This window comes from Pinus tabuliformis, chromosome 6, assembly GCF_031772625.1.
Source record: "Pinus tabuliformis cultivar Carrire ecotype Pingquan chromosome 6, CPIR1, whole genome shotgun sequence".
NCBI classification, from domain to species: domain Eukaryota; kingdom Viridiplantae; phylum Streptophyta; class Pinopsida; order Pinales; family Pinaceae; genus Pinus; species Pinus tabuliformis.
In genome coordinates, this window is record NC_142292.1 from 1597449859 (window position 1) to 1597461500 (window position 11642).

Here is an 11642-nt window from a genome sequence, read left to right on the forward strand (position 1 = left end):
GATAGTGAGTTTTGTTAATTGATCTGACCTGTGTACATGCTTAGAGTTAGCATGGTTTGAATTCCAAGGTGACACTATTAAGAACCTTTTAAAAGAAAAAGAAAGAAAATAGAAATGTAGGCTAATTTTAAATGTCATATATGTACCAAAGAGCATAGTTGATATTAACATGAATAAGCACTAACAAAAATATATTTAGTAAAACTTTTACCTAAATTTATTTATTAAAAATATAATATAATTAAACTAATTTAATTAAAACATTTTAAATTTAATACTTATGTATTTTGATTTAAGCTTAGATAGTAGCTCTTGATTTAGAAAAAGATATTGCATATAGTCAGTACTCTTGTTGTGCAGTTTCCGTATATGCGCACATCTTCCGTATATGCACACATCTTCCGTATATGCCCAGTTTCCGTATATGCGCACATCTTCCGTATATGCCCATCTTCCGTATATGCACACATCTTCCGTATATGCCCAGTTTCCGTATATGCGCACATCTTCCGTATATGCCCAGTTTCCGTATATGCACACATCTTCCGTATATGCCCAGTGTCCGTATATGCACACATCTTCCGTATATGCACACATCTTCCGTATATGCCCAGTTTCCGTATATGCGCACATCTTCCGTATATGCTCAGTTTCCGTATATGCACACATCTTCCATATATGCCCAGTTTCTGTATATGCGCACATCTTCCGTATATGCCCAGTTTCCGTATATGTGCACATCTTCCGTATATGCCCAGTTTCCGTATATGCGCACATCTTCCGTATATGCCCAGTTTCCGTATATGCGCACATATTCCGTATATGCACACATCTTCCGTATATGCCCAGTTTCCATATATGCGCACATCTTCTGTATATGCCCAGTTTCCGTATATGTGCACATCTTCCGTATATGCCCAGTTTCCGTATATGCGCACATCTTTCGTATATGCCAAGTTTCCGTATATGCCCACATCTTCCGTATATGCCCAGTTTCTGTATATGCACACATCTTCCGTATATGCCCAGTTTCCGTATATGCGCACATCTTCCGTATATGCCCAGTTTCCGTATATGCACACATCTTCCGTATATGCCCAGTTTCCGTATATGCGCACATCTTCCGTGTATGCTCAGTTTCCGTATACGCACACATCTTCCGTATATGCCCAGTTTTCGTATATGCACACATCTTCCGTATCTGCGCACATCTTCCGTATATGCCCAGTTTCCGTATATGCGCACATCTTCCGTATATGCCCAGTTTCCGTATATGCGCACATCTTCCATATATGCCCAGTTTCCGTATATGCGCACATCTTCCGTATATGCCAAGTTTCCGTATATGCGCACATCTTCCGTATATGCCCAGTTTCCATATATGCGCACATCTTCCGTATATGCCCAGTTTCCGTATATGCACACATCTTCCGTATATGCCCAGTTTCTGTATATGCGCACATCTTCCGTATATGTCCAGTTTCCGTATATGCGCACATCTTCCGTATATGCCCAGTTTCCGTATATGCGCACATCTGCCTTTTGTTGGTTAGCATGTTAACTACCTCGTGGGCTTGAATAATGTTATTTAGGATTTGTCTTCCTTCCACATAACTAGATTGTTCCCCTAAGATTAAAGAAGGAAGAAGAGGTTTGAGTCTGCTAGCCAAAATCTTGGATATAATTTTGTAAACCACATTGCATAAAGCAATGGGTCTGAACTTATCAAGAGTCAGGGCAGAATCCTGCTTGGGGATCAGGGAGATGAAGGAGGTGTTGAGAGCTTTCAGAATAGTCTTGTTTCTTCTGGAATCCTCTACAACATTCAAAATATCCTGTTTGACAACATTCCAGAAGGCCTTAAAAAGTCTACATTGAAACAATCTAGTCCTGAAGCTTGACCATTCTGCATATCTTTGATAACCTCACTGACTTCCTCTTTGGTTACAGGTTTATTCAGGTTAAAATTGTCCTCTCTAGACACCATTTTAGGGATTTTTTTGTAATTTTCTTGATGCATTGCTCACAATCTAGATTAGTTTCCTTAGTGATGCTTCTGAAATGCTGAACCAACACCGCTTCTATATTCTTATGAGAGGTTTGGGGATCCCCATTTTCATTCAATATCAAAGAAATTCTATTGTGTGCCCTATTAGCTATGGTTGATCTATGGAAAAATTTGGTATTCCGTTCACCCTCTTTGAGCCATTGAACTCGCGATTTCTGTCTCCAAAAGATTTCCTCTTGATTGCATAAATTATCCCATTCTTGATTGTGTTTATCAGCTTGCTCACTTTTGGCTTTACCATCTGTGATCAAAGCTTTATTTAGTTACTGTAGTTTAATTTCCACTGATCTTTTGTTAGCAAAAATATTACCAAAATCCTTCTTGTTCCATTCTTTGAGTCTGAGTTTTATGTGCTTTAGTCTTTTGTGGAGGAGGAACATCTTAGTGCCCTGGATTTTTAGATCTTCGGACCACCATTTTTCAATATTGCTGATGAAATCTGGGTGGGAGAGCCGGATATTCTCAAATCTGAAGGGCCTATTCCCTGGAGAATCAATTCCCTTGATGTCTAAATGAATCGGCCAGTGATCAGAGCCTCCAAAGGGTAGGACACTAGCAATTATTACTCTATTAGTGAGCATCAGTGCCTCTGAGATTAAAAATCTGTCTAACTTGGAGGCGACCTGGGCCTCACCTCCTCTTTTTTTATTCCAAGTAAAAAGACCATTGTGCATTTCAAAGTCAACTAGTTTCATATCTTCTGTGAAGGAGTGGAACGTTACTGAATTTTTTCTTAACATTCTGGTACCTCCTTTTTTTTTCCAAAAGAGATTTAATCATGTTAAAATATCCTCCCATGACCCAAGGTATTTCTTCACGTCTGCTTCTAAGATCTACCAGGGAGTCAAGAAATCTGAGTTTTCATCTATTCATTGAGGATCATAAACATTAGTAACCAGGAAGGTGTCTGAAACCCCCACTGGTTGAATGATTACTGATAAATAATTTCTTGAAGCCTCCGCATCTATTATGCTAACTTTTTGGGGGCTCCATAGAGTGAGAATGCCCCCAGCTGTGTTCTCTGCTTGAACTTCTAGAAACTCAAATCTGTTAAGCCATTTTTTATGGATTTGTTTTAATTTCTGAATGGAGCATTTTGTTTCCTGAATGAAGATTATGTCCGGCATTGCTAGTTTCATTATGTTACTAAGCATCCTTTGTTTTCTTTTACTCCCTAGACCTCTGATATTCCAAGATATGAATTTCATAATTAAAGATTTGTAAAGGAGTAATTGGTTAGATCTTTCATCTTACTCGAATCTATCATTAGCTTTCCACACTCCATCAAGAACTCGTTTTTCTTTTTCCTGCCCCTCTTCTTTCCTGGGTTTCTGGTCGCTAATCCTGGAGTTGATTTCATTGTTTTCACCCCTCTATACTCCTGTTTGTGAATGTTTTTACCTTTATCCAGCCCTCTGTCCTGAGTTTTCCATAAAAACAACTGTTGTATTCTGTTGCATTCTTCTTGAGGCAGTGAATCTATTCCTCCTTTGGTTCCCTGCGTCAAGAATCCTTCAAGATCTAGGTTTTCCTTATCTAGAATTTCTTGTAGTTCATGGTCTCCCGGGTCTGTTTCACTTTGGGTCATTTCCTGGTCTCTTTTTGAGGACCAATGTCTTGAGATTGTTTGTTATCCTCTTCTTTCTTTTTTTCATTATGACCCTCGTCCTGATATTGGTTGTCTCTTGTGATTTCTTCATTCTCTTCCAGCACTTGAAACTTTTTCAGACTGACTTTCTGCCCCTCGTTATGTTGTATCTTAAGCCCCTTTTTTCCTCCTTTTCCTCTACTTGCTACTTTCTGAAAGCTTTTAGAGTCCTTCGTTGTAATAGGTTTGTTTTTGTTGTCTGCTTTACTAAGAGGGCAGTCTCTGAACAGATGATCATGTTCATGGCATCTACGGCATCTGAATAGGATATTCTCATAGTCCATTGTCTGCACCCATTCTTCATCGAAAACTTCCAATATAACTTCATCCGGAAGTGCTCCTGATAGATCCATTTTCACACAAATCCTTGCAAAGTAGGTGTATTTTCCTCTTCTTGTGGCTTCAGAAGCTTTGACAAAATGTCCTAGTTTATTTCCAATGGAAGCTAGCGATTCAGTTTGCCAATAGTCAAGAGGTAGAGAATAGAGCCTTACCCAAACTAGGACTGAAGAGAGCATCTCCCACTCTGGGACAAATTTCATCCTCCATGGCCTCATATAGAGACTAGCTGCTGCAAAAAAGTAGGGTCCTCCTTCGAATATTCTGTCTTTATCTTCAATATTTGAGAATACCACTGTGAAGAATCCCTTTGACCCAAGATGCAGGTCAATGCTTCCTTTGGGTTCCTAGTGATACTTGATCCACGAATGTAAAGCTTTTTCAGTGGGCCATAGTCCCATGAATTTACAAATAATGGCATAGGTACCCATGTGTTCCCTGTGCGCCTGTAGAGCAGGATCATTTAATATTACTCTAGGAGTGATTTTTGCTTTTGTTTTACAAGGTCCTTTTTGTTTTTTGTCTCTTGAACCCTAACTTTTGTCTTCTTCCTCTTTGTCCTTTGTGTTGCTGCTTTCCTTGGTATTGGTCCCATCTATCTCCTTTTCATTATCCCTGTTCCCTTCGTTCGCAAAACCTTTACTGTTCCCCGTCAGTGTTTTTCCTCTACTAGAAACATCATCTTTGTAGGAGGGAGCCAATCTCCCCCTTCTGCCGCCCTCCATTAGAGACAATCCCTGCAATTTTCTAAAACCCTGATCGCTTCGGCTCTCCCACGTCCCGTCCCGTTGGATTCAGCACCACCTTCAAAAACCCATGAGACACCTAAAATCTTAAAGCTTATAGCTATAACAAGGATTTGCAAAACAATTGCCGAATTTTACCAAAATCGTACCAAAATTTCCATCTTTTTCTAAGCAAATTTGCAACATCATTAGAATACACTATTTTTGTTGCGTCTCTTTGAATTTTTTATTATTATTATTATTTTAAATTGATTAATTATTTCTGTACCATTAGCTGAAGGCCGTGGTGCTATCTGCGTAATTACATTAATGACGTAATTCCCATTTGATTAATTCTTGTTATACATTATGTATTGGTCGTGGTACTATCATTTCCGCGTAGTCACATTAATTATGTATATTCAGATTGATTAATTATTTCTGTACAATCATGTGCAGGTCGTGGGCTACCTTTTTCCGCGGATTTACATTAATTACGTGGTTTCGCACAAACCCTTTCCAATTCACAGCACAGTGCATGACAGCCAACATCGGGCATCGTGGAAGAAGGATGAAAATGGTCATATTACTTTGATTTCTTTATATGTTTATGATCTAATGATAATAAAAAATGACAATGAGTTAATTGAAGAAATATAAACATAATTGTCAAAGGAATTTGAGATGAAGGATCTTGGTCAATTAAATAGATTACTGTTTAGGCCTTGAGGTATAGAAAGAAGATGGCAAAACACTAATCACAAAGAAAGTATACAATGGAGTGTAAGAAGTTTAATATGTGTGAATGTAAACAAGTGTTTATTCCATTAGAACAAAATGTTAAGCTCAGTAGTGATGATGAAACAAAAGAAGTGAATGGTACTTTATATTGATAATTGTTGGGAAGTATGAATTATCTCACTACAACTAGGTCAGTTATTGCATATTTGGGTAGTACGCTGAGTCAATTCATAGCTAAGCCTCATTTTAGTCACTAGAAAGTAGAAAAATGAGTCTTATAATTGAAAGAGATTGTTAATTTTGATATTATGATTTTAACGTTGAGTGGATAAGTCATCCAAATTCAGATTAGGAAGGAGATCTTGATGATAGAAATTCAACCATAGGCTATGTGTTTGGAATAGGATTTGAGATCTTGATGATAGAAATTCAACCGCAGACTATGCATTTGGAATAGGATCTGAAATTGTGTCATGGAGAAATAAGAAGCAAACAATTATTTCCTTGGCATCCATTGAAGCTAAGTAGAAAGCATTATGCAATGCCACCTATGAGATAGTTTGGTTGATGCAAATTCTTGAAGATTTGAAAGCAAAGTACAAATAATTATTAAATATGATAACCAAAATTCAATCAAAATATCATAAAACTCAGTATATGTCAAAGTATATTCATACACAACATCATTTTATAAGAAAGAAGAGAAAATTAACTTAATCTATTGTAATACAAATAATATTTACTAAACCATTTAAAAAAACAAAATTTAATATTTATAAAAATAAAATATATATGATAAAAAATATATTTCTATATAAAAAAATATTAAAATAAATCTAGAAATATATAAATATAAAGAAAGTGACATGAGTATCAATTTTATTAAGTTCATATCCAAAATTCAAAAAGTCTCTTCAACCATATTTCCTATAAACTTATTACATTTCTATGCAATAAAATATAAACTTATTACATTTCTATGCAGTAAAATATAAACCTTTTACATTTCTAAACAATAAAATTTCAAAAATGTGCATGAGAATTCTTATCTCGCTTCTACTTGAGTTTCGTGATCTCTAATTGGAAGTCCGTGAATAGGTTCGAGGGAAACTACAACCAACTCATTAAAAGCAGAAGGCAAATGTAAATTTTGTAAGGAGATAAACCAATTTGCCTTGCGGGATTTAGTGATAGATAAAAATTTATTAGAAATACAATCCAAATGTAGATTTTATAAGAAAAGGTAACCGTAGATTTTATAAGAAGAGATAACCAAATTGCTTTAGGGGATTAGTGTTAGATCAAGACTTATTGGAAACACGAAGCAAATGTAGATTTGAGAAGAAAGATCAGCAATTGTGACTATGCAATTTATAGTTTTACTATTGTATGATAATCTAGAAAATAATTTGAATTTACCACAACACTTTTTTTAACAATTTGCATAGTGCCAAACATAATTCAAATAGTTATACCATATAAATATTATAGAGTTATACCATATAAATATATCTATAATATTGAAAATGACATAGGTTGTATCTTCCAAAAATGTCAGGATGAATATCAAATTTGAATTCCATAATACATTCAAAGAAGTGTCTAATTGAATTTGATTTTATTAGTTGTTGTCCAAAGATGAGATATTTTTCCATAGATTCGTTTTTTATTCAAAACATATGTACAAAAGAAGAGGACACTTAAATCCAATCAACGTTGAGTTTGATTGTGTTTAACTTGGGTTAGGCATACAAACACCTGAACAAAATCTCTATAAGGAGAGCTTAAAGCCATCCATCAAAATCTTCAAGGAGAGCTTAAAGCCATTCATTAAATTTCTATTGGTCGATTTATGTTTGATGGAAGATGCATGGAATATTTTATTGATTATATTATTGATTTTCTTTCTTGTTCATCTAAGGGTCAACCACAGAGTTAATAGCGTGGTAATAGTTAACTTTATAGTTATCCAAGAAAATTAACCATCTTTAAAGTAAATTTTGTTTGGTATTGTGTAAATATTATAAGTTTTGGAGTTTTTAGTTGTGGCTTAATAATTTTTTTTAATTGTAATATTTTGTTATTTAAAATATCTTTTTTATTTTATATATATATATATATATATATATATATATATATATATATATATATATATACACCACCATTTTTAAAAATTTACAATTTAAATTTGTGATTTCAACAAATCTCTTCAAATTCTCAACAAATTAAACTGAAAAATATATCTACAAAATATTCAAAAATTCCTCCAAAATTTTTAACAAATTTAATTAAAAAATATGAAAAAACTTATAACAAACAAACTACGACAATAATTTCATTTCAATGGGCACAAACGGAAAAGGAGATATGTCTGAATGTTATTGAATTAGAGGAATAAATAACTGTCGTGACATACGATAGATACCGAAATGTTAGTTGGGTAAAAATGTATTACACATAAACGTAATGCGGAATTCCATCTCCCGCTCCTTTGCACGGTTGGTATATGGCTTTACATGTACATCCCTTCATTTCATTACCTATAAACTTACTCCCTCTATCCATATTCCTTTTACAAAATTAACTACCGTCAAAGTATCTTCCAAATTCGGTGCCATCTATCCATATTCCTTTTACAAAACCACCTACCATCGAAGTATCTTCCTCCAAATTCATCGCCAGATTGGCACTCTTCGTAGTTCATTTGCCATAAAAAAAGCTAAACCAAAGCAAATCCAAATGTATCTTGACACAATTTGGCACGCGGGGGCCAATGAAGTTATTATTGTTTGCTAAATTTGGAAAAGCTTAACCTCTCAGAAGAAGAGCACGGGCCAGAGCCTCCAACTCTTCGCTATTTTCTCCAGTTTTGTCAAGATTTCTGTATCTTTAGAGGACCTCCATTTGTGGCGACAAATTATCACTGGGAGACACAGAAAATTCAGTCCATGGAATTATCGAAACCACAGGCGTTCTCCTCCTTCACACCAAGGACTCGAGGGTTATATGGCTGGGGGATCATATGGTAGGGTGCAGGGAGCTGATGTGGATGTTGCCTATACAATGAAGCAGACATGACATGATAAATCACGGAGGCCAATGCTGATCCGAATGACACATGGCTCGCCAGCTGTTCTTGCATGAATGCCAACTCCACCTGCAAACTTGCAGCCTGTAATACATTCATGACACATATCTTGAGTCCAGAGACACCTTCAGAACCAATTTCTAAAAATATAAAGAACAAGAAAATCTCTGCAAATATAAAGAACAAAAAATGCATCTGCAAGAAAATTTCTGCAAATATAAAAAACAAAAAATGCATCTGCAGGCGCTATCGACATGTACACATTGTATAAAATTTCTAAAGAAGCAGTGAACATTTAAGTTACCTATTGTTGCATGGCGTAAATGTGTGCAACAAAACCATAGACGAGATGTCGGAATCGTGCCTTTGCCTCATACGATATGGTGACTACTGTGTGGCAACATTCTTGCATGGGAATATGCAGTAAAAGCTTGAATACATTGCTAGCTCCTAAGATCTTATGAATTGTGGAAAAATGAGTGAGGCCTTCTTCAGAGCCAAAGTATGGAACAAACAGGTTCGTAGCGATAGAATGAATACAATTATTTTGATCCTCAGGGAAGGAATGAAATAATACAGAAGCAACCTCAATTCACCATGAGTTGTCCAGTGGAGAGGAAACCAGTGAAGCTCATGTCAATGGTCGTCGGCGTGTGTGGTTGGGTTTCCATTTCCCCACTTATAATCTATTCAATTTCTATCTTCCAATCTCATTCGAAATTGTGTATGACTCTCATTTCTTGACTGATATCTGTCTCTAGTTTAACAAGAGAAGCCGCTTCTTTCTCAATCTTCGTTGGTGTAGAATCAAAAACAAATTGAGATGTGGCCTCTTCCATGATTTTCATACCAAACTTGTACAGAGGGTGGGAATGGCAGCCTTTCGCTGCACCCTCCCAGCATCACCATAGCAATTGAAGAAAGAACATCGGCGGACTAGTTATGGTTATAGAAATTAGATTTTTTTTCGGCGGGATTTTAAATTCAAGCTTAGAATTAAAATTCAAATCTGTCCGCCATTAAATGCGTACGTTCTATATATTTCATCCTAACATTCAAAATCTCTGGTGGCGACGGTTGCGATCAAGGCCGAGACTGAGGCGACAGAAAATTCCTCGATGCACATCCATAATTAGTGCCTCGTCCGTATTCGCACGAAGGTCTATGGTCATCGGGTGGCTGCGGGCAGGGTCGCCGAGGGTTTCGATGGGCAGCCGGAGCGGGATGCCGGAGCGGGATGCATGGTCCGATGATGTATGGTCCATGATGTTGTATGAGGCTGTCAGAGGGGTACCTCTATAGCATTAACTTTGCTATAGAGGTGGAAATAGGACTTGCCCAATATCACTATCACATTAATTTTGTTATTGTGAAGGAACACATAGAATTGTATAGATTAATACTTTTCCCTACGACATATATTTTTGACGCTTCTAATTAATTATCATAAATTTAAAATAATCATATATAATTCAAAAAACAATTAAATTTATTAGGAAAATGCAAGAGTGTGCAGGAAAATGTAAGAATGTGTTGATGTTTTTTTTTAAATAAGTTTGATAAAAAAAATGAATTTGGAAATTAATTGAGATTGAAATAAGATATATGGTTAACGTATAATTTGTCACTATTATGGACTTTTTTTTCACTTAGTTAAAAATGTTTTCAATTTTAATTTGTATATATTATTTATAAATTAATTATAACATTTTTCTTTTTTCTTTTTTAAAGTGCAAAGCATTAAAAATTTTAACATTAACTACGAATTTTAGTTTTAATTATATAAGTTAGTTAAAAAAAATAACATTAATCTTCGTCAATTCATTTCTATCATGGTAATTATGATTTCCATGTATCTCAAGTTTGACTAACCTTCATTCATAAACTATTTGCAACAACATAAACTAGTTCAAAAATATACTAATAATCTTATATAGTCACATAAATATTCAACTATATGTAAGATAATACATTTGCCCATTCATGTTGTTTAATAAATGAACATGATTTACATAATACAATATATGTCTCAACACACTATTAAATATTAATAATGGGCAAATAACGTTGTAACCTTCCTTATTATTAGTAACATTATTAAAGATTCACTTGAGATATAGTTGATAATTGACAAAACAAAAAACATAGGAAAGGAAGACAGCCACCAAAGCCGAAAGGATGGCAGTGTTTAGCCACATGGACAGAGGACATAGAAGAGGAAAAAACATAGAAACTACCAACATATTTCAAGAAGCAGAATATCACATAGGAGTAAGGATACTTACTTTGCCTCTTACTCATTTATGCAATCTTGACCATTCTGACTATCCAAAGGTTTGTGGAAGTAAGAACCATGAGTTTTGATGTCACTTTATAATGACCCTTATGCGGTAATTTCATTTGTTAATTTAAGATAATAATTAAAATATAAAATATTGAAATTGTAAATAACTTTTGGTATCTTCAATTAATATAACCCAAGTAGAAGAAGTTGACAAAGAAAAGGATGACTCATTTATTAATTAAACCAAACATCTCTTATAATCTTGTTAATGATAAATAGGAAAAAGGAATGTCTTTTTACATTTTCCTAATGTCGGACAAAATTGTAAATTTGACTCTTAAGCTTCATTCCCCTGTACTTCTCATCTATAATAAGTGCTCATACATCAATCAAACGCTCAAAATTGATGCAACTTTAAGTTTACATTGAGTATTGATAAGTGTGACTTTAAATTAGATTGTCTCAATTCAATCAACCTATCCCAAATAAATCAACTAAACATTAAATCTAAATACTAAATCATTCATCCATCTCTTAAAACTAACCCTTCGTCACAAGGTGTGATATTCAAGTAACAAATACAATGCAACTAGCTAAGTTTATAGATCGAGGGAGTTGTGTGTTAACCTTTCAATTATGTATCCAAGGAATTTCTCATAATTCAATTAACATCGCACCATTTTTCCTCACATCACACTTACTTCAATGCATAAAGAAATAATTCGTCATAAGGTAGCTACTGGTTTTCA

At 34.8% G+C, this 11642-nt stretch overlaps 1 pseudogene; it reads right to left on the reverse strand.

The window, feature by feature from the left end:
* Positions 1-8329: 8329 nt before the first annotated feature.
* On the reverse strand, positions 8330-9874 carry LOC149264949 (uncharacterized; annotated as a pseudogene).
* Positions 9875-11642: the final 1768 nt, after the last annotated feature.